Source organism: Felis catus, chromosome B2 (genome assembly GCF_018350175.1).
Source record: "Felis catus isolate Fca126 chromosome B2, F.catus_Fca126_mat1.0, whole genome shotgun sequence".
NCBI lineage: Eukaryota > Metazoa > Chordata > Mammalia > Carnivora > Felidae > Felis > Felis catus.
The window spans coordinates 48,242,134-48,265,000 of NC_058372.1; the positions used below are offsets into that span (position 1 = coordinate 48,242,134).

General features: G+C 40.1%; 1 protein-coding gene and 3 long non-coding RNA genes across 4 annotated transcripts in view; 2 read left to right on the plus strand and 2 right to left on the minus strand.

The window, feature by feature from the left end:
* LOC123385390 overlaps window positions 1-490 on the plus strand; it is a 30,878-nt gene extending 30,388 nt beyond the window's left edge. The window contains exon 3 of the long non-coding RNA XR_006597824.1: window positions 327-490. This is a non-coding gene — a long non-coding RNA (uncharacterized LOC123385390). The remainder of the gene's footprint in view (window positions 1-326) is intronic.
* The window catches only part of LOC123385391, a 37,826-nt gene extending 25,758 nt beyond the window's left edge, over window positions 1-12,068 (minus strand). Inside the window, exons 1-2 of the long non-coding RNA XR_006597825.1 lie at window positions 12,010-12,068; window positions 9,318-9,424 (exon numbers count right to left, since the gene is read on the minus strand). This is a non-coding gene — a long non-coding RNA (uncharacterized LOC123385391). The remainder of the gene's footprint in view (window positions 1-9,317; window positions 9,425-12,009) is intronic.
* On the minus strand, window positions 1,323-2,522 carry LOC123385392. The gene is made up of 2 exons (XR_006597826.1): window positions 2,261-2,522; window positions 1,323-1,744 (listed from the first exon to the last, which is right to left on the minus strand). It is a non-coding gene; the product is annotated as an uncharacterized LOC123385392 (long non-coding RNA).
* A 10,633-nt stretch (window positions 12,069-22,701) lies between the features above and the next one.
* The window catches only part of TFAP2D (transcription factor AP-2 delta), a 59,445-nt gene continuing 59,279 nt past the window's right edge, over window positions 22,702-22,867 (plus strand). Inside the window, exon 1 of the mRNA XM_003986229.4 lies at window positions 22,702-22,867. This exon is cut by the window's right edge and continues 268 nt beyond it. The gene's annotated coding sequence lies outside the window, so the exon portion shown is untranslated.

The following is a 22,867-nucleotide window of genomic DNA, read 5'->3' on the forward strand; positions in this document are numbered from 1 at the left end:
CAGCAACACAAAACAGCAACACAAACCACCCCCCCCCTCATTAAAAAATTTTGGAAAAAAGCAAAGTCCTGAAAGAGATAAAAGGATAGAGGATCATATGTCCAGAAGCAAATGCATGGTGAAGCCTCTGGTCAATGACATCAGTTACTTTGTAAATGAATTAGAAGTCCTAATTCTGCTTTAGCTTAGAAATCTGATTATCCTAGAGCTTGTAAGAAATCAGCTTTAATCCTCTTTTAAATGTCATTCAACAGGTTCTCTGTTGTACGTGGTATGCAAATGAATTTCCCTTATCAGATCCTTTCTAATTCATTTTTCTTCCACAGGACATTCTCAGAAATAATTTAAGACTGGACTCTGAAAATTGTTCCAATCTTGAATAACATATGTTTGAAGCATATTGTGTCTCCAATCAGCAAATCACTCCTGAATTCAAAAGCAAAAATCCTTGTTACTCTACATGAAAATTAAACATGAAAATTTTCTGACATGTTATGTCCACATCTAAGCTGCTCTCTGTATATTTCAGTGTCAGCTCAAAATGAAATTTAAAAATCCTAGCATTGTCTCCCCTATTCAAAATACACCAGATTTTCTTATGGTTATGATCATAGCCAAACTGCAAGGAGTGAGGGATGTAACTCAAGTTTTCCTTCTTCAGATAGAGAAAAACAGTATTAGTAATTACTCCTCAAGCAGATCAAAAGGAAAATGAACATTGAAAGTCCTGGTTTTAGTCCTAAACCTGTAAGATAACATAGGAAAAGCTACATCTTTATAAATTATTTTGAGTTGGAAAACAAATTAAATTTTGCTGTTGTATTGATAATTAGGTCCTTGTAAGAGGCATAGCTGCTGAAATGTAAACAGTAGGGACTATATAATGTGTTTGGTCTAAAAGTAAATACAGTCATTTGCTCAACTTGCAGATTTAAGATGAAATTTATGTAAAGCTTTATTAACCATGTGGCGACCTTCTAAGACTTGGGATGCTTGATTTATATTTCTCTCTTTGCTTAGATGTACACATTCATATAAGTGTTAAATGATTTCATTTACTCTACACCAGTATTACCTTTTTGTCTTTTAAATAACTTATAATTGAAGGTCAATATTACATTTAGAGTGGGAAGAACATCAGTCAGTAATTGTCAGTGTCTTTTCCCCAAAGATAGAGTTTTTTTGAATCATCTGGTCATTTTATCATTATATATGGATATGTAATATGTATATCCTAGGCTTTATTATATACAAGATATAGATACAAATGTATACCCACGTGAAATTAATATGTATTGCTCCCAGTATTTTAATCCTCTTTCTATATTTTAAGAATTCTTTATTTTGTAGATCTTGGTAGGAAGAATCTATCTCTTGGGGGACAGAGGGATGAAAAATCTACATACTTGCTTTTTTGGCCTCTGTTATAGCTAAGCAGGACACGTGAACTAGGATTAGCCAATCAGACACAGCTCTTCCAGGTTTGATTCCCAGAGCTTCTAATAGAACAAAATTCAGGAATGGTGGAGGATGCATGCTGGAGGTAGTAACAATGGTTCAGGACGGCCTCTCGTGTTCAGCAAGCAGAGGTAGTCTTGCCCTCAGCAGAATGGGTTCTAAGCTATGATTTATGCCTGAGGTTCACACTTCTTGGCTCCTTTACCTTGTCTGTTCTCTAAGTCAATGTATCCAGTCTTCTGGCAATTCAGTGAGCCACTCAACGTCTTCTTAATCACTTCCCTTTCTGTATAATGAGCCAAAATCAGTTTGGGTTCATTGTTACAAGGATTCTTACCCATTTACACCATGGAAAACTAGGTCTTTTCAGGAAAGATATCAAGATGTGAAATATGCTACCTGTGGTGTTTGGCAATCTTTGAAAGAACCATGGCATACAATCACTTAGTTGTGATAACCTTAATAAAATAGTAGTAGTTGGTCATCTAACATTAAACTAAATAGGTAGTGGAAAGCTCTCCCTTGACATGTTTCTTCCACCATGATTGACTGAGCCCAATCAGCCATGGAAGGTTACCTATCTGTTCTATGCAGTAATCAGGGTAGATTTTAGGTAAAGTTAAAGACTTAAAATGCATGCCTAAAATTATATTCTGTCTATTGACACATATGGTCACTGACCCATTCCCACCTCCTAAAGTAGATTATAAAACAATCTAGTTTTTCTCAATTAGCTTCCTCTGGGAATAAAAAGATTATTCTCCACCGTACTATGCTCTTCTCTGCACCCCAGTATGCTTACCCTGTAATCTGTATCATTTGGACTCTGTGACCACTTTTTCCCTTTGGATTGGTCAATGGGTGACAACAATGGCACAGTGTCTTCTGCAGAAGTTGTGTCTCAGGTCCTGTTCAGAACCCCTTTAGGTCTGACTCAGCTCTCACCAGTCTCTAATAACAGTATTTCTTCGATCTTCTCCTTTAGTCCTAGCAGTGATCTCCTTATTTTACATCTACTGTGGCCTCCTACAATTGTTTTTCCTTGGGTAACTCAATATCCTTCATTCCTTTAACCTAAGTCACATCTTTATTAATAGTTGTTTCATAAAAGCCTCATTATTTGCATCATCTTGGCATCATCTTTCCTGTCATAATACTGACTGACATGGCAGTCCAAAGACAGAGGCTGGATCTTACTCATCTTTTAATTCCAATGATTAGCAAAATGCCTATCACACACAAATTTCTCAGAATAGTTGGATAGATATGGACGCAGTGTGCAAAGAAAGCCCCCAAACAGCTTCCACATTTAGACTATATTTGTCTAATGTTCAGTGAGCTCCCAAAAATCTATTTCACTGTAGCTTCTAAGACTCCTCCCATTGTGTCTGGAACTAGTGTGCTGCAGTAGAACAAGCATGGAATTTGAACACAGGCAAACAGATCTGTGTAATCTCAGAATGATAATTTAACTTCTGAGTAATAAAACTAACCTTAGAAGACTGAATTAATTGTTTTATAGGCTAAACTGTGGTACCAAATAAATATAAAAATACAATGGCTTTGATGAGAGCAGTTCATTTCTCTCACATGTAATAGTCCAGATAAAAGGTGGCTCACACCAGTGGGACAGGTCTGTTTAGTGTGGCCATTCAAGACCAAGATTTTTGCCATCTTATTGTTCTTTTACACTTGGGATAGTGTTTTTCTCTCTTCTGTTGAAGCTGAGTGATGACTACAATAGGAATGGTTAAGCAAGAACATAGTAAATGCACAATTTTCTTTAATTGTTTTCCATTTTTTTATTGTGTTAAAATACACATAGCAAGATTTAGTATCTTAACCATTTTCAAGTTTACAGCTCAATGGTATTAATTGCATTCATATTGTTGTGCAACCTTCACCATCATCCATCTCCGAAATACTTTTCATCTTGCAAAACTAAAACTTTGTACCCATTAAATCATAACTCCCCATGACCTGCTCCCCCCAGGCTTGGTAACCATCATTCTACTTTCTGAAACTATGAGTTCTTCTTCTCTTCCTCCTCCTTCTCCTCCTCCTCCTCCTCCTTCCTCTTCTTCTTCCAATTTTTTTTTCCAGATTCCACATACAAGTGAGATAATGCAGTATCTGTCTCTCCATGTCTGGCTTATCTTCTTAACATAATGTCCTCAGGTTTATCCACATTTTCACAAATGACAAGATTTCCTTCTTTTTAAAGACTGAATAATATTCCATTATATACATATAATATTCATATAGAATTATAATTCATACAATAATGGAATATATACAGTAAAATTGCATGATATATACTTTATACACACACACACGTCACACATTCTTTATTCACCCATTGACAGCCATTAGGTTGTTTCCATATCTTGCTATTGTGAATAATACTATAATAAACATAAAACTACATATATCCCCTTGAAGGTAGTGATTTTAATTCCTTTGGCTAGGGGCGCCTGTGGCTCAGTTGGTTAAGCGGCCGACTTTGGCTCAGTTCATGATCTTGTGGTCCGTCAGTTCGAGCCCCGCGTTGGGCTCTGTGCTAACAGCTCAGACCCTGGAGCCTGTTTCAGATTCTGTGTCTCCCTCTCTCTGACCTTCCCCCGTTCATGCTTTGTCTCTCTCTGTCTCAAAAATAAATAAACGCTAAAAAAAAAAAAAGTAATTCCTTTGGCTATACACCCAGAAATGGAATTACTAGATCTTGTGGTAGTTCAATTTTTACTCCTCTGAGGAACCTCTATGCTGTTTTTCTTAATGGCTCTACCAATGGCTGTGTGTGTGTGTGTGTGTGTGTGTGTGTTACTTGACAAGATTCTGAGGAAATGAAATAATCTCAGACTCTGGAGGAAGATAATTATGTTTAAATCCTGGCTGCTGTCCTTACAATACAAGTCATCTTGGGAAAGTGACTTAATCTTTTAAGCCAATTTCCTCATGGACAACAATAATGAATACTTCACAGAATTTTGGTGATGAATAAAAAGACAATATATATAAAGTAGTTAGCACAGTATCCAGAATATATTATATGCCAAACCAAACATTATTAAGAACTACATTTCTGTGAGGACTGAGTAAGGCAAAGTAGGTCTATTTATTTCCCAAGGAAAGCAGGCTAGAGTCAGACACCATGGCAGTCACCACTTCAGTCAGCTGTTAGACCAACTAGCTTTAAGGCATTCTTTTGTTCATCTTCACCTAGACTGAGAACGGTATAAGGACTTTAATATATCTAGTGGAAAGCATCAAAAAAGATGGACACACAAACATGCAAAAACAGGAAGAAACAAGAAATGACACCTTGAACTATAAAATTTTGTCTGGAGAATATTACAAAACTCTAACATCACTTATTGCTTCTTCCTCACTTTAACATTTTTTTAAGAATACTATAGGAATTCTTAGGCTGAATAAGAAAACAAAGAGCTCCACAGCAAGAATCCAAGCCCACAGGCAGAAGCCTTTCTAGTCTTATAAGTCATGCATTATCACCTCCACAGCATTCTGTTAGCTAAAAACAATAGCTAAAGTCAGCTTAGATCCAAGGAAAAGCAATACACACACGCCCACATGCACACACACGTGCACACACACACACACACACACACTTCTTGATGGAAAAAGTGTAAAAGATTTTGCAGACAAGTTTTAAAAACTCCATATGATGTGTATTTATATTTTGGACTTAGGTCCTAAGTTTTTATATACATCTTCTGGGTCTACACTGAACATACCCCATATTTTGAAATTTAAAACTACAGTTTAAACATTATTTAAACAAAGCCATTACATAGCACATAGTACATATTTTTAAATTATTATGGCATCCGTTACCCTAAATTCTCTTTTCAGAGTTTGTAAATGTGTATCAAATGTAACAGACAGAATATATTAGCAAAAAAGTGTTTGTCATAGCAAGAACTTTCTCAAAATAATTGTTAAAAATACAAATTAGATGTAAATGCTATGTATTTTTGTAGATGACAGATGATAATAAAGAGTCTTGTAGATGTTTCTACAAAACTTCCCTCCCTAGAATTATCAGTGCATTAGAAATGATGCACTTGTTAAAAAGCAATATCCTTAGCCTAAAAGCTCATACAATCAATTTTATGGTTCACATATTTGAATTGTCATTATTTTAATTAGGAGTTATTTATCTCAATTCATTCCACATCAAGTCTAATTTCTGGCTCTATGGTACTCTATTTGCTAGAGTATTGTCTTAAAAAAACTCAATTTATTGTTCAGTGACAAGAATGTTATCCTTATTTAAGGAAACCTAATTGTAGAGCTGGCCTGAAAATGACCTTATACAAACAAAATTCACCAAACTTGGCTCTAACTTTTGATGTGATATGATTATGACCCATACTTCTGCCCTAATGTAATTCTCTTATCCAGTTATTATCCAAGCAATCCCTTGGAAGTTGGGGTTTATGCTTTGAATGTGAGCATCATTTCCCTTCTTAGAGCAAATAAAACATAAGATTTTCCTGGAAAGAACACGGCTTAATGTAAAGAACAAAACAGAAATGATACCCATGTTTTAATATATACAATGGAGTATTACTCAGCAATCAAAAAGAATGAAATCTTGTCATTTGCAACTATGTGGATGGAACTGGAGGGTATTAGGCTAAGCAAAATTGGTCCATCAGAGAAAGACAAATATCATATGACTTTACTCATATGAGGAATTCAAGAAACAAAACAGATGAACATAAGGGAAGGGAAGCAAAAATAATATAAAAACAGGGAGGGGGGGCAAAACATAAGACACTCTTAAATATAGAAAACAAACAGGGTTGCTGGAGGGGTTGTGGGAGGGGGGATGGGCTAAATGGGTAAAGGGCATCGAAGAATCTACTCCCGAAATTGTTGCACTATATGCTTAACTAACTTGGATATAAATTTAAAAATTAATTAATTAAAAAAGAAATGATACTCATGTTTTAATATAAAAGTGGGAGAAAAAAATTATCTGTCAAACAAGAGTTACAGCTTGAACATGTGAATAAATTATTATGATTCTACAACTTTGATTTTTTTTAACATTTATTTATTTCCAAGAGACAGAAACAGAGCATGAGTAGGGAAGGAGGAGAGAAAGGAAAACACAGAATCTGAAGCAAGCTCCAGGCTCCAAGCTGTGAGCACAGAGCCTGATGCCAGGCCTGAACTCATGAACTGTGAAATCATGACCTGAGCTTAAGTCAGACATTTAACCTACTGAGCTACCCAGGGACCCCTATAGGCTTTGATTTTTAATGCCATGTATCAATGTTAAGGCTATGACTATGTTATGTTAGAATTTCCCTCTCCACCAAGTCCCAGAAAACAAACCTAAACCACAATGCCCACTTTATGATATCATATTTGTTACATTTTGTCATTCATATAATTGATTTTGTATTCTTAATTAACTTTTTAAATATGGGAATATTATTTCCTCAACTAGGTTGTAAGTTCCCCAAATACTGAAAGTTATGCTTTATACACTTTTTAATGCCTCCCTCACTATCTAATGAAGTATTAGGTGTAAATAAAATAGGTATTTGCTAATGAATTTTTAATTTAATTAAATTATTGAAAGTTAACATGTTAAACTTACATGTAACAGAGGGCAAAATACAAGAATTTAGTATCAGAATCAGTTTAATTTTGTATAATCAGTTTCTTCAAATAAAAACAAAATTTTGATGATAAATAAATCATCACGACCCTTATTAACTATTAAGAAAGCAATGATAATCATTCATGTTTTAACAAAGAATTAATTATTCGTAATAATACAAGATAAAGGAGATAGGAGTAAAAATAACAGATAAACCATAAATTGAGAAAACAAGTAAAAGCTGAAGTAATCTGATGATTTCAGCTCTGATTGTTGATCATATTTTCCATATTATTTATTTGTATTTGAAACAAACTAAAAAGCGACTCAAAGATGACAATTTTTTTTAAGATTTTATTTTTATGTAATCTCTACACCCAACATGGAGCTCAAACTCACAACCACAAGATCAAGAGTCACACATTTCTCTGACTAAGCCATCCAGGTGCCCCAAAGAAGACACCTTTAAATGGACACATGGGTGGCTTAGCCAGGACTTTGGCTCAGGTCAAGACTTCATGAGCCCAAAGTTGGGCTCTTTGCTAACAGCTCAGAGCCTGGAGCCTGCTTTGGATTCTGTGTCTCCCTCTATCTCTGCCCCTCCCCTGCTCATGCTCTGTCTCTCTGTCTCTCTCTCAAAAATAAATAAAAACATTAAAAAAAAAAAAAGAAGACACCTTTTACTTAAAAACAAATGTCACAATAGGACATGGAATAAAAACTTCAAAAGTTGAAGATGTTCAGTTAGACTCCTAGAAGGTCAGAGCATGAAGAAGTCTTAAAGATGCCTGATATAACTGCTTAACATAAGAGATGAGGATTAGAGACCAAGAGATTTGCTATGGGTATGCAAATCTCATACCCATATGACTGGACCAGGAATAAATAAAACAAGTGCCCCTTTTACCACCATGGACAGACATTCACTCATCATGTATAATAATGTATATTGGCTCAATTATAAATACTGTTATTTTGAATCCCCTAAAAAACTTCTTCTATTCCAAGGAATGCCTCAACTTGTCCATTAATCTCCTTTTTTTTCACCACCTTTACAATATACCAATAGAGTATTTCCTGCTAATCAAATGTCTATGTCATACACTACATCATGTACAGAGAAAAACCTAAATTGCAATGGACTCTACCAGTCTGAGGCTGCTTTTCACCAATAGATAAAGTTGGGGCAATCAAATGTTGACTTCATATTTGATATTCATATTCAAATATCTTTTTTAAATGTTTTAATGTTTTTGTTTTAGAGAAAGAGACAAAGCATTAGCTGAGGAGGGGCAGAGAGAGAGAGGGAGACACAGAATCTGAAGCATGAGCTATCAATGCAAGCTCTAAGCTATCAGCACAGAGCCTGACACGGGGCTTGAACCCGTGAACTGTGAGATCATGACCTGAGTCAAAGTTGGATGCTTAACTGACTAAGCCATCTAGGTGCCCCAAATATATTATTAACAACTAATTCTACTAAAATTAATGTGAGCTTTGATTTTTTAAATGCATTTTAATAAATATATTAGCTTGTTTTGTATTCTGGCATGAGCATTCTGGCAAAAGAAAGCAAGAACTGACCCAAATTAAGGGCTCCTTTCATTAATTTGAGATGTGTCCCAAATATGTAATAAAAAAATTATTTCAAAAAATATACTATCAGTGAAAACCAGCAGAGTGCTCACACAGAGTAATCAATAAACATGTACTTAGTGAATAAAATTATTTTTCTAGATAGATGTTAGGGTTTTGATCCCTTTTGCCTGGGGACTTACTGTCCAGTAAAATTAGAATTATTTTATGCACAAAAATAAGTAGGAACACCAAAAGATAAATTATGAGGGCCAGATGTAGATGCATAATACAGACAACAATGCATCGTCCAGTAAGTAGTTCAGTGAAAGGAGAAATGTTTGGAAGAGGGTGGGGAAAGGGATGGTTCATATAGCTGGACTGGATGTTGTTGCTACAAGAGCAATGTCTGAGAAGAAAGTAAGAATGATTCTGCAATTAAATCCTTTGAAGAGTTGTTTCACTGTCTCCATATACACAGCTTTTGAATGCAATATGTAGGACAGCATACCCAACTGAAGTGCAAAAATCCTTTTCAAAAAACGCATTTTCCTTATTACCCAAGGATCAAATAATAAATAATAATAATAAATGCAGCTTGAGGAGGAAAAGCCACACTCCCATTTATTCTTTTTTTGTGTTTTACCTTAAAAGAAGCTTTGATATTTTTGTACATCAGTCAGCATCCAGCTCATTTCCGTACTGGTGTGTTAACCTTCTCCCTCTGGACACTTGGGATATTAATATTATCCTCTGTAACAATCAGCAGAAGAAATAGAGCATTTACGCAAATACTGCAAATTAGATTAAACTGCAGTTCTGATGTAACCCTGTGACATACAGTTTCTTGCGAATTAAGCCAAATGTACAAGCATTTAATGACTAATCCTTTTAGGTATTTTAATGCCCACATGAAGATTTATTAAGGAGAAAGGGAAAGCATATGCGGTTTTCCGTTAGAGCCTGCCTGCGGGCGGAGGATTGAGCAGATTGGCTTTTTTTAATTAATATTTCAGTTCTTTGTGTTTTGGCGGGCAGGTTGCACGTGGTCCTGGTACTGAACGGACAGCTCCTTTCTCTTAGGCTGTGCGCTGGGGGCTAGAAGTCTATAAGGGCAGTGGCAGACCCTGGAGAGAGAGGAGAGAAAGAGGGCGGGAGAGGAAATCAAGTGCTGACTCCCCCCACCTCTTTCTTTCTTATACCCCACACAGCCATAGGCTTGCCTCCTTCAGAAATTAACCTACTGATCTATATTGGTAAAATTAGTTATACTAGAAGGCTTCTCAGTTCAGCCACAAAAGGGGAGGAGAAAGCTTGTCAGACCCTCCTCCCTCCCCTGGGCTTACTACAAACAACTTTTCTGATGCTAGGAGGAAACCTTTGAAGATAAAGGCAAGTTCGCCTGCATTTTAGGAATCCCTTCTGCAGATGGGAGGATTCTAACTAATGAAATCTCCAGGATCACATTTGTTTTGAATATTATGAAACCTTGTTAAATGAAGTAATACAGGCCTGTGTGTATGTGTATGTATATGTATATGTATACATATATATATGTATATGTGTATATATATATATATATGGGTGTGCATGTATATACAAGTATGCATAGGTATCTATAGAAAGATGGAAATAGATATAGATGGACATAGAGCCTGATTAACCAACTTAAAAATATCACTGATCTTGAAAATTTCTTCCATTTATTCCAATTGCATACTGCTTTCAAACAAAATTTGAACTGTGTTTTAAAGTTCATCAGAGTGTGAGAAAAAGATGTAAGGAATTGTGAGCTATTGGTAACCACACATTGCATTAAGTACCTTGAGACATTAAGATGTTTTCATAGAAATATGAGTCAAAATAAAATACATTAGGCATATATCACACATTTTTGTTAAACTAAGACATAGAACATGCATTTCTATTTACATTTCTCCTCATCTGGGAGATATAATTATTGCTCCTTATCTGTAGTTCTCTCCTTCTTCTGAGTGTATAGGAAGATTATACTCTTTCTTTGGCCTGTAGTTAGTCACAGCCACATAACTAGATCTGGCCAATGTGTTTCTGGAACAAAGAACTTGTTTACCTGTGCCAGAACCTCCAGAACCCTCTGCAACCTCCACCTTGTGATAATGCACAGATAAAGATCTCACTAGATGCCTGAGCCTCCATATGGAGGATAGCAGCCTTGGTGGGGTGTCCAAATCCACAATGAAGTGTACATTTGAGCATAATAAACTTCTGTTGTGTTAAGCCACAGAGATTTGGGAGCTATTTGTTACCACAGTGCAGCATGTTCTAATCTGACTAATAAATCCTGTAAAGAAAAATAAATAGTAAGCTTCTCTTGCTCAGAATTGCCAATGATTCACTTTTTATGGGACATTATAAACAATTGCTGTTCAACAGAAATAAAATGCAGGTTACATAGTCATTTTAAGTTTTCCATATTTTAAAAAGAAAAAAAGGAACAAGTAAATTTCCTTTTAATAATATACTTATCAATATATCAAAATATTATCATTGCAGTCAATACAAAAATTATGAGATATTTAACTTTTCTTTTTCAAATAAGTGTATGAAAATCAAGTGTGTGTTTTATACTTATAGCACATCTCAATTTGGACTAGCTTGATTTCAAATTGCTAATGCCTTTTAGCCAAAAATCACCAAACACACACTTGTAGTTGAAGAAAATGGGTTTATAACTTGTATGAACACCATGGGAAGTCATGGAAACTTTCTACAAAGTGCATTAGAAAAAATTTATAGGATTTTAACTCTGGTTAGGTGATTTCAGGAATGGTGCGAGAAGCAGTGTTTCACACTGGATTGAGTGTTCTCAGAAAGAGGGGGAAACTTTGTGATTAGGGTTCCCGATAAACATTTTACATTGAGGGAAGACTAAAGGCAAAGCTGTAATTAGTAAAGAAGCAGCAGTAACTCACATTAGCCAAGAAAGGAGTATATTGGGTGTTTTCAGGTGTGAACAAATGTTCATGTCTTGTCTATGTTCACATATGATTACAGAGTAGTCTTGTTTTCATCTTCATCTACCATGGTCACAGAGTGGCCCTATGTAATGTTGATGTTCTGTGAGATGGCTTGTGTTCAACAGAACACCAAGACCTGACCGTGAGTTAGGCCAGCCTATAGCTGGCCTAGTGGATAATGCTAACTCAACTCCTGGATGTCAGAAACTATTTGGGGGTTAGGGGGGTGGTTTAGTTTAGTATAACTTTTTCTCAAAGTGTTTGGATTAGTCTTCTAGGGCTGCCATAACAAAATGTCACAGAGTGGGAGGTTTAAACAACAGAAATTTGTTTTCTTACAGTTCTGGGGGCTAGAGTCCAAGATCAAGGGGTCAGCAGGTTTGGTTTCTCCAGAAGCCTCTCTTCTCAGCTTGCAGATGGCCACCTTCTTGCTGTGTCCTCACATGGTCTTTCCTCTGTGGGTACACATTCCTGGTTTCTCTTCCTTTTATTCGAAGGACATGAGTCATATTGGATTAGGGCCCCACTCTTATGACCTCATACAACCTTAATTACCTCCTTAAAGGCCCCATCTCCAAATATAGTCACATTGGGGATTATGACTTTAATATACGAATTTTGGAGGGAACAATTCAGTCCAAAATGGTACTCAATAGCCACATGTACCTAGGCATAGCACTGTACAGTTACAGACAACTTGAAATTGATTGTGTCTATTTGCTAGAGACACACTGACTAGGGGCATTTCTCAGTAGAATAAAAAAAATGCAAGTTTCACAGCTAAAAGGAACTCTGGATTTTTTTTTTTTATCACTCTTTTCATTGTGTCCTCTCCCTATAATGTAACATACTGACTTCATGGTAAAGAGTTCTGTAATTAGGTGTTAAGATGACCCTCCCCTCCATCCTTTAACATTTCTCTCTTTTTTTTCAAGTTTATTTATTTATTTTGAGAGAGAGAGAGAGAGAGAGAGAGAGAGAGAGAGAGAGAGAGAGAATGAGGGGTGAGGGGCAGAGAGAGAAGGAAAGAGAATCCCAAGCAGGCTCCACAGTCAGTGCAGACCCCAACTCAGACTCAATCCCATGAACTGTGAGATCATGACCTGAGCCAAAATCAAGAGTCAGACATTTAACCAACCGAGTCACCCAGACACCCCTATCATTTAACATTTCTTGTTTCCAATCAGTGAATCATTTCTGAGAATAGACATTATGGTGTCATAAGAACTTTAACTCTGTCATTCAAAGCCACACAAGTGGCATTCTTCCCAACCTAGCAAGAAACATAAAATAGCCTCTGTCTCATGCTAGATATACCATCTTGGGAAGGGACAAGATGAACTTTCTACACTCATTTCTTAATAGGCCAGTAGTCTTATTTTTCTGTGGAAATATGAGTAAGTTCCGTGTACTATGGAAAATCACAGATTTTGGAGTGATCTTTGGATTGCTGATTTTGAAAAAGGAGAAAAAATGTTAGAATGAACAACTTAAAATCCCAGACCTTTTAAAATAATGCTCTTGGGTTATTTTGGCCACCACAATCTATACAACAATGGTAAATAAACCCATTGCCAAGGTATACAATTTCTGCATCTCAAGGATTTTGAACTTTGCTGTCGACTGTACCTGAGACACACTTGACCTTGTAAATGAAAAGTACATTAGAATGAGGTCTCTCTAACATTCTGCATTACTCCTCCTCCTCCATTGCCAGAGTCTAGATAATTAATGAAAGAGCTTCCTCTTCTAAGTCAAAACTGGATGTGCCAGAGAACAGCATCTACATGTGCTTAGTTTTGTCACCATCTAAATCTTAGCATTCAGGTTGGAACACACTCCTAAAAAGACCTAATGCTGTTTCAACGTGTTTAACTAGGGAAAGAAACCTGTTCTCTTTAACTGCTGGCACATAAATATATGAGAAGTAGATAGTGTTCAATCATACAAAGAACCTTACACTGTATTATTTATCAGAATGTCTGCATTCATTACAGGTATTTCTAATATGTAGTACATATTTAATACATCACAGTCTATATGTGTTTCCAGTGTCTTATACTAGAGAGAAGTCTCAATGCTAGATTTGGTCTCTAATTTTCCAAAAAGGAGGGCTTGAGAGGTGTTATTTTTACATCTGAAGATTTACATTAACCTATACCGTCCCCATTTCACCGAACTTCCTAAAATGGACATTCCAAGACATGACTCATTCCCAGCCAGAGTGGCAGGATATGCCTAAGGGGACAAGATTCCAAGAATCATTAGAGTGGCTGTCTTCCCTTCTGCAGTAACTTCTTCAGTAAAGGTGCTTTATGTGAAGACAGAGAGAGAGAAAGGGAGTGAGTGATTGAGAGCAGGAAAAAATATTAATAGAGGATTACCAAAGGGCAGTAATGGTGATACGGTGTTTCTGGGATTTCTACTTCCATCCTTTGGAGAGAGCATTGGAAGAGGGAATTCAGGAGTATGCTTATAGATCCCCTCAAGGCTGTTCATGATACCAGAATGGAGAATACGCAAAGTTGTCCCTTCTGAATCTAAAATTCAAAAGATAGTGCTCTGACATGGAAATCAGTAGAAATGTTTACATTGAAGACAGAGAAAGCAGAATTTAATGTTGGAAAGGATGGGTCATGGAAGAGAAGCAATACACTTTATCACTATTAGGATTGATACAAACCCAGGAGAAGGGTTGTTCTACAAGCAAGAAGGTGATTTGCAGAAATAAATCTTACCTAATCATTGTAAAGCACACTAACAATTACAAAGTTGATTCATATATATTTATCCCCATTTAATACAACCTGGCTGTGAAAGACAGCAGAGTGGTTAAGTGACTTGCCTGAAGTCACAGAGCCAGTCAGTGGTAGAATTTACACATCCTTCACCATCCTCCACTGTTCAAAGGGAAATCAAAAGAGATCAGTTCATCCTAACAATTGTGTCTAATGCCCATATGATGCCTATAACCAGAACTGACTTGGGCAGAAGGGGCATTACCTCAGGCCACCAAAAATGACAGGCCAAAGTAGGAAAAAAAATTGTAATGGACTGTCCTGTTAGGTAAGATATGTAATAAAGCAGAACTGTTACAAATTTCTGGACAATGTCCCTAAACATTCCAGGCAGCAGATAGTAGGAAACAAAGGAATAAGGTAAATATGGATGGACCAGGAGTTTCAAAACAAAACTATTCAAGGGTAAGTAAAAGACAGACGTGAGGTCTAAACAGCATGCACAGAGCGTGGAGATTCGGCAAGATTACATAATGAAGTCAAGAAAGTGTAAAGGCAAACACTAGCACAGCCAAGTTGAAGAATAAAGGGCGATTGCACCAGAGATTAAGATAAATAAAATAATAAGGCATTGTTCCAGTACATAAGGAAGAAAAGGTCAATGGAAAAATAAACGGGACCTCTGAGAGGCTTGCTGGGGTAATTGACAGAAGAGGAAGACAAAGCTCTTTTAGTAAAAAAAAAAAAAAAAAAAAAGAACAGGAGGCCTTGATTGCCTCAAAGCTCCTCAAGGCTACTAACAGGGAGAAGAGGCAGGGGCTTAGGGTCAGCAACCAGACACATCAACAGGGGTCAGTTAGAAGGTAGGTGATGAGGTATTCACTAGGGTGACAAGAACTTGAAGTATTAAAATGGAGAAGCACACACTCTTACAGCCCCCATGTCACTGAGAAGGTGCCCAAGATATGGAAGCAAAAGAGAGACAGAAACCTGTGGACATTGGAAGGAAGGGAGCTAGACCAGAGCACAATCCCATGAGGGAGGGGAGGCCAGGAGAAAAAGAAGGATGAGGAGAGAAAGAGAAGGGGAAGGGTATGGAGAGGGAGAAGGAAGGAGGGAGGGAAGGGAAGAAAGGGAGAGAAGAAGAAAAAATGAAACTCTAAAATTTAAAAGACCAAAATGTTAATTAAGCCAGGAGCAAATACTGGAAGTAATTAGCCATAAAGGGAAAGGAATTGAGGTGTGGGGGAGGACTGAGCTGTCCCTTCCCTGGATCCTGAGTGAGAGGCTTTGGACTGAGTGGATGCAACTTTCAGAGTTTCAGCTCCAGCCCTGGCCTTGTCACTTGCTTAGCTGTCTGATTCAGCAAAGGGTAGGACCTAATGACCTCCTACAGCTCCCCCCAGCTGGATTTTCTTTGGTGCCATCTGTCCAGGGCTACAAAAACCAACTCTAGGGAAGCAAGCGTGCCCTGCTAATAATGTCTTTCTTCAGTTAACCTCCTTAGCAACCCCCATCCTTTCAAATAATAATACCCAACATTTCTTAAGAACTTCCCTGCAGCCAAGGAATATATATATTCCCTTGAGCCTCACAACATCCTGATAAGCTAAGAGTTCATAGTCTTTTTCCTGTTTTACAGGTCAAAAATGAAATAACTGGCTATGGTAGAATAGGGATTGAAGCCCAGACCCTGTGATTGCAGAGGTTACAAGGGAGTCCTGGAATCTAGGGCTGGATCCACAGACAGGTGGACGCCACCGGACCCACCGGGAGCAGGTGCTGCAGTAGACTGGTGGAAACCTCCGGTCGCCTGTGGCCTGGCTCTGGCCGCGTTCAGCAGTTTCGTGGCAGGCTAGCCACCGATTCCCAGAGGTAGGGCCCACGACAGACAGACCAGGGCAGGCAACAGGCTCTGGACGCCGGGCACACAGTCATCACCAGAGAAGAGAGGGATAGGCTCAGGGAGACTGGATTTGAGGCCTCTGGAGTCCGGAAGACTTCCACTGGAAGACGTCAAGATGGCATGTCTCTGCAAAAAACCAAACAACAACAACAACAAACAAACAAACAAACAAACAAAAACCAACCTGGGCCGGGCCTCCAGGTGGGGGATTTCTGTCAGGCATCCAGAAAAGAATGGAGACAAGAGATACAAAGAAGGGAATTTAAAATGTGGAAAAGTTTCAGTACGAACAGCACAGGCCAGAAGATTTAGGGACCCCTTGGCCATTACTCCTACCTTTTCAAGCCTCACTTTGGAGGCTTGCCTACCTGCCGGAGGAGGGAGAGTCGGGCAGTTTCCCTTCTTGCACTTAGACCCCCGTTACCTCAAACAATTGTTAGTACAAGCTATACCTACCTCAGAAGGCTGTTTTCAGGATCAAACGATACAGTGCTTGTAAGCAGCCTGACAATAGTAAGTGCTCAACAAATGCTCATCCTTGCTGTTATTTGTTGTTATTCTTTGCTCTGTAAAAACAAAGCCATAACTATACAAATCCTCCCTACTTGCGCTGTGGGGAGAGGAGTGTTCTCAGGACCAAATGAGTCAATCCTAGTGAAAGTGCTTAGTACAGCAGGGCTCCATACACGACCCTCAAGCCTCAGAAACCCCTTACGCCCTACAAGGTTTAACACTGAAGGAGACGGGAGAGGACACAGCGTGGCTCTTCCTTAGCTCACAGGTTTCTTTGCGGAAAGGAGCAAGTTTCCCCAGGGAGAGCGAAGCCTGAGCTGGTGAGCCAGTGAGCCAGTGAGCCGGCTCCCCGCCTCAAAGAGGGCAGCCAGCCACCCCCACCCCCACCCCCCACCCCCGCCCCGAGAGCGCCGCGCCCTCCCGGGCTCGCGCGGCTGCAGGGGGGTGAGCGCCCTCTGACTCCGCAGGGCTGGCGAAGCTGGTTCTATCGGTGCCCCGGGAGAGGGTGGGCGAGCCCGTGGCATGCCTGGGTGCAACTCGGCAGCTGCTACACACGGGCGGGCGAGGGGTCTGCCCTCGCAGATGAGGGCCTCAGCTCCAAGTTTCACTGTTATCAAAGACAAGACTTCAGACGAGAGTTCTTCTATTTAATTTTCGACTAATACATTCGCAAGGCTTTTTAATTGCTTGCAAATGCATCTTCTCTGTACGATTATGGAATCCGTGTTGCCTGTCGGCTGCAAGGCTAAAGCGGAATACAGATCCGCGTTAGGCTTTTGACAAACAGCGCGGAGGGCGGGGTAGGGTCGTGATGGAGGAGGTTTAAAAAAAAAAAAAAAGGAAAGGAAGAAAAAGGAATTAAAAAAAAAAATCAATGACAACCCTTAAACTGAAATGACTGGAGAGTCTGTCAGAAATGTTAATTTCCCCTAAATATCCCAAAGCTCTTTTATAAACTGGTCTGCTTTTTCTCGTTTGGAATTAGGTAACATTTTACGCAAAGTGGCCCTTCTGTTGTTGAAAGTGGAATTGGGGTAGGGGGAGAGAATACCAAGAGAAAGTAGAAAAGTTATCACATAATCACTGGAAAAAGGATGGAGAAACCTTTCCAAAAACATTCAGGGTCAGCATCAGGCTGATAGAAATAGGAAAGACAAGCAATTTGTTCTTGGCTGGGAACGGGTGTCTGACCTGGAGTCCCTCCCCATAAAGGCCCATGCTGTCCAAACCTTTCCTCTTGAACTATCCTGGCCCTTGTAACTAGGCCAAGTTTTAGTTTTGGTATTTGGAACACTCTTCTCTCTCCATCTTACATCACTAATGAGGAAAAATGAATGAACCAGGGATTGGGATACTGTGTGGTCGACATTTGCCTTTTAGCTCCCTGAAGGATTGTCCCTACCCGCCTACCGGTAGGTGCAGTAAGTGGGAGAGTAAGTACTGCCGGTAGGAGCAGTAAGTGGGAGAGATTAGAGGATTCACACCGAAAGTGGTCCTTGGATAAGACCTTTCCATTGTCATTAAAATCTTGAGAGATTGTGAAACTTGAACCTTTTCCTCTCCCCCTGATCGCCCCCCCACACCTGCCCCCGTAGGGTCCTGAGAGCTTCCTCTGTTGTTGGCTCTCAGAGTCCCCAGGCTGAGCTTAGAAGCTTATCCACCCAGGGAGGAGGCATTCAGAGGGCAAGGGACGCAAGAAGAGGTGGAAGGTGCTTGAGCGAGGGTAGAACCAGATACTGCTAGGATAGGACTCAGCAGGGGCCCCTGGCTGGCTCAGTTGGTAGACTATGTGACTCTTGGTCCTGAGTTCCCTGAGTTCAACCCCACATTGGGTGTAGAGCTCACTTAAGAAGAAAGTAAGGATGCTGCAGTCCTTGACTGTCTTTGGGCTCTCTAAAGGCTCCTCTGCTCTTTATGTGCATCCAAAATAAGGAGTGGAAGGAAAGAGGATTGGAAGGGTTAAGAGAGGTACTGATATTCAGATCATACCTCTGGTTTTGCTTTGTGGAAAAAACATCTGCCTACTATATTGCATCTTCAGTGCTCCACTGTTTCCCCATACAATTACCCTTCCAAAGCCAGGGTCTTTGTAATCATGAAAATGATCTCCTATTATGCAAACTCATGTCTGGGTTATGGAACTTCATGCTCCACTGGGGCAGAACATACTAAATTTCATTATTAGATAATGTACACACTTGCTCTGTTAAAGCATAAGTTTAATAGATTCGATCTCATCTCTACCTTCTAAAGAGAAGGAGGGAAAGAAGGAAGGAAGGGAGGAAGAGAGAAAAAGGAGAGAGAGGAAGGAAGATACTCTGGTTGGTTTGAATATATCCAAGAAAATAATTTTGGTTAAAAATATCCAAATAATTAGTCTACTCCATTTCACTTAGCATTATGTAGGCAATTTTGTGGGGGAAATCTATTTAGGTAACAGGAAAACACATAAAATCCATTTGGAGGAGCAAAGGAAATCCCAAGTAGGAAAAAGAAGAGGAGGAGGGGGAAGGGAAAGGAGAAACGCTTGTTTAATAAAGTTAGGGTAGACACTTGTTTGCTAGTAATTGTCCACCAACTTCAAACACACAGTGGGTGGCACATCCTTTCAGTAGAGTTGTTTGGGATTGGATGAAAACTGGGGTGACTTGTATGGTACCAGCCTAGAAGCTCAGGGAGGGACCTAAGTTTCCCATGCCAGCATCTGAATTGTAGGAAACAGTTAATAAACTCTCTTTTCTAGCCCTGGATCCTAACCAAAACAGTAATGATAGATATAAAGATTGCGGATTCCTAAAGCGACTGCGGTAGAACAATCCCTCCTGGAGTGTGGAGCATGGAATCAGACGGCAGAACAGAAGTGCTGGGTGCTAAGGGAGAGTCTTCAGCTTCTAGGGTGCGGGGCTGGCGGAGTTTCTCCAAGGCTTTTAAGAGCTAGCTCAAGTGGGCGGAAGCCGGCGGGGCCTTGGGCTCAGGCTGGGATGCTCACTACAGGTTTCTCGAGGGAGGGAGCCCCAGGCGATTGTCACCGTGTCTCCAACTTGCCGTGGCCAGTTAATTCAATTACGCGCCCGCTGGAGAATGTGTGGCCAATCGCTCTCCCTGAAAGGGGCAAAGCAGAGAAAGAGGAATTAGCTTTGCTGAAAAGCCCAGCCTTTGGGTCAAGCAGGATGGCACTTATTAATTGCTCAAGACTATTAATTGGATGGGAAGGGAAGATGGGGGGGGCGGGGGGACTGTCTGACAGAAACAAATCATGCGCGCGCGCGCTCACCGCGCGCGCGCGCGCACACACACACACACACACACACACACACCAAGCACAGCCACACACCTGCCTCGATGAGTTTCTTTAGAAAAGGGGCGCGCCGAGCAACCCCAGAGCAGATGGAAGGGAGCGCTGACCAGTATGTGCATATGGTGCGGATGATTTCCCCAACTTTTCTTTCAGGGACAGACAGCTTTTTTGTTGTTGTTGTTGGGATGAGGCGAGAGGGAGCAGTTGGCCAAATGGAGTTTCCCTACAGTTCAGACGCTGGTGTGGGAAGCTGGGACATTGGGTGGAAGGAGAGATTTCAAAGGCAGATGTGGGTCCTGGCAAAGTCGACCCTTTAAAGCTAAGAGACGTACTTTACCCTCCTGGCTTAATTTCCTTTAAATACAAATACAAGTGGTTTTTTGTTTTTTCCTCATTCCGCGTGATCTTTAGTATCCTCTAATTCCACAGGGGTTCAAGAAACACTAAATGAACCCTGGATGCCTTTTGTCTTAGTATCAGGAAGTCACCCGGGAAAACAGAATGGGATAGGGAGTGGAATGGAGAGTTAAGATTGCCAGCGCTTCCGTGATGTCTTGAAGTATCTAGAGGGACGAGACAACTAGAGGTCATTCTGTGGATGTACTCAGCTCGAGGCCAGCTCATTACCAAGAGTAGCAGAGATGCGGGGGCTGCGTGTGGATATTCTCCCCGACGGAGACAAACACATGGGCCAAACGCGCTGGCACCAGCAGGGCCGAGCAGGCGGTCCCCGGTCCCGAGCCTTCTCGTTGTTCCCAGGGGAGAAGGTTTTACGTCTGCTGCCTGGACCTAAGCCGGGGAAAGAAGGTCCCTTCGCCTTGAATGAAGACGTATCTGACAGTAGGGGAGTTGGGGGAGGGGTTTGCGGCTCTTCTGAGAAGGGGCCATCCTTTTCCAGTTCAGTTAGGACCCACGGGGAAACCAACATCATCCAACAAGAAAAGCGGGTCTGGCAATTTCCAAGATAACCTTCGGGCTCTACACGTTGGGGCGGGGGCGGATGTTGTGCCTTCTCAGAGGTGGGGGTGCCTGGGATTAGGTCGTGGGGGCAGGCCCTAACTCCCACAGACTGTTATTTATGTCGTCTGTGGGTGGAATATAGAGGCCTCACTCAGTCCTGGCAAACAAAAGATTCTGCTGCAAGCATTTTGGGATTCAGCCCCTCAGTGCCAAGGGCACTCATCTTACACGCTCCTACTTAAAGATCAAGTTGACCATTCTTTCTTTTCATCTTCATTGGGCTCTCGTTCTCCTGACTTCATTAGACCAAAATATAGAATTTCAAGAAGTTGGGGGTGGGGGAGGGGACGCTTGCACACCTTGAAAAAGGGAGCAAGTGTTGGCTGCTGACCCTTGTGCAGGGCTGAAGCATCACGGATCTCCATTTCAGACAGTGCATTTCAATTCTTGTCATGTGCCTTTGTCCATTTATATAAAGCAAAGAGCGCTGAGTGACAGCCCCAGTTAGCCTGCATGAGCAGATCCTAATAAACCCTCCCAAACCCCGACCTAAAAAAAAAAAAAAAAAAAAAAAGCCACATGCCTGTTTGCCTGCGGCTTATTATTAAGACACCTTCTCAGCTTAAACACTTAAAAGCTAACCAAATGAAATGGCAATTAAGACTAAATTACCCCTTCTATCTCTGAGATGAGTCTTTGGGGCCAGTCAGTTCTTATGAGATAGCCAGGGTTGGAGAGGGGACCTTGCAAAGCCTCAGTATTGCGGGCATGTGGCCACCACTAGCCCCTCCAAGTGCTAGAACACCTGGTGCAGGAAACTGAATTTTGAACGAAGTAAAGCTCAAATACTGTTTGAAAGTCAAGAAATCCACCAGAGAGACAGAGATAGGTGTGCACTGCCTCCTGTCCTCTCTGTAAAATATAACTTCGAAACATTTGAGGGTTATTTTGGGGTAATAGTGTTCAAATACCTGGTGTCACTGCTAAATGGTCTGCTACCCTCAACCCCCAACCAGCCCTGTCTCTGAAAGGGAAGAAGGAAAACACAAAAGAGGGGGGAAATGGGTTGGGTTGGGGAGTGAAAGACAACGTTTTACCTAAATGTAGAATCTTGTCACACGTCTTTATTCTCTCTTATTTTTCTTAAATATATTGCCAGTTACACCATTTCTTTATGATGAAAACTTGGGGCTGTCCACCGTGCCTATTTATTTTAAAAGCTGCTGAAAGTGTAAGCTACCACAGGGTGTTGCCTTTCAAAAAAGGAAAAAGAACCCAAATTCGATGTAAATATGGAAAGAGCAGTATTGTTTCCACTTGGGCAAAGGCAGTCACCCCAATCTGGGTGAAATTGATTTGGGTGCTTGTTGGAAAAAGCAGCTTTCAGCATCTAGAAAGTGGAACCAATAGGAATGAACACTTACTCATGTAAAAGGAAGCTTTAATTAATATATATTTCTATCCCTAATATACACATATCGAGGCTAGATCTTTATCTTCCCAATAAAATGTGTGCAAATGCTCTCTGTAGAGATGAGTCCCCACCTCGGTCGGTATAGAAAAGCATGATAAAGGTTGGAAAAAATGGATAAAAATGTTGAAAGAACCTCCAGTTCCTTATTAGGCGAAGATACAATATTTATTCCTTGTCTCCTGGGATAAATCTCTTCTGCCTATTGTCCTCCCAGTTCTCAGTGCTGATGCTTAATTTTCAAAACTTCTATATTACCAAGGGACCTACGACATCAGCCAAAGAAATACTCAGCAAGTACAAAATCTGTT